The sequence below is a fragment of the Procambarus clarkii genome, unplaced genomic scaffold (assembly GCF_040958095.1).
Source record: "Procambarus clarkii isolate CNS0578487 unplaced genomic scaffold, FALCON_Pclarkii_2.0 HiC_scaffold_640, whole genome shotgun sequence".
Lineage (NCBI taxonomy): Eukaryota > Metazoa > Arthropoda > Malacostraca > Decapoda > Cambaridae > Procambarus > Procambarus clarkii.
In genome coordinates, this window is record NW_027189673.1 from 96,233 (window position 1) to 97,164 (window position 932).

The 932-nt window shown below is 30.4% G+C and overlaps 1 non-coding gene across 1 annotated transcript; it reads right to left on the reverse strand.

Annotated features, from left to right (window-relative positions):
- Nucleotides 1-559: 559 nt before the first annotated feature.
- Nucleotides 560-678, reverse strand: LOC138361700 (5S ribosomal RNA). The gene has a single exon (XR_011227119.1). It is a non-coding gene; the product is annotated as a 5S ribosomal RNA (ribosomal RNA).
- Nucleotides 679-932: the final 254 nt, after the last annotated feature.

The following is a 932-nucleotide window of genomic DNA, read 5'->3' on the forward strand; positions in this document are numbered from 1 at the left end:
TACATACAAATACTTTTAAATTATCATTTATTTGTGAAATGGCATTTACGTCATTAAATTGATACCTCAGCATCAAGCTTGTGTCCTGCAGCTGTGGTCCAGTGGTAAAGTGTATATAAGTGATGCGTATTCTTGGAGTTGCGAGTTCAAACCCGGATTAAGCTATATATATATATATATATATATATATATATATATATATATATATATATATATATATATATATATATATATATATATATATATATATATATATATATATATATATATATATATATATATATATATATATATATATATATATATATATATATATATATATATATATATATATATTATATATATATATATATATATATATACACAACATGTTTTGTTTTGGTTGTTTGTTTTTGTATAAAGCCTCACACACTATATTAAGCGAGTTTGTTTTAAACATGACATACATATTAATTCATTTTACCAGGCCTTATTCCACACAACTCCGTGAATTTCCCGTGGAGCCAGCCATTCAAACAAAAACAAACGAAACAAAACAAAACAAAACAAAAAACATTATTGCCAACAGCATTTGGTGTTCCCAGGCGGTCACCCATCCAAGTACTAACCAAACCCAACGTTGCTTAACTTCGCTGATCGGACGAGAAGCGGTGTTCTCAACGTGGTATGGCCGTTGGCATGAGACTGCCTACACATTGTGGCTAATAACCAACTCTTTTTAGTCATCACGGCAGGATACGGACCTTCTTGTGGTGTCTTAATGGTAATTGTATCCTAACATATTTTTGTCTCCTTGGCATGGATATTTAACATCGTTTATTCAGTCTTGGGTTTATGTTCTTTCGCCATTTACAGACATTTTACATCTACCTACTTCCTCAGCCTGCCCTGCCAATTTCTAATGAATTTGTGGATTTTCTTTTGTAATACAT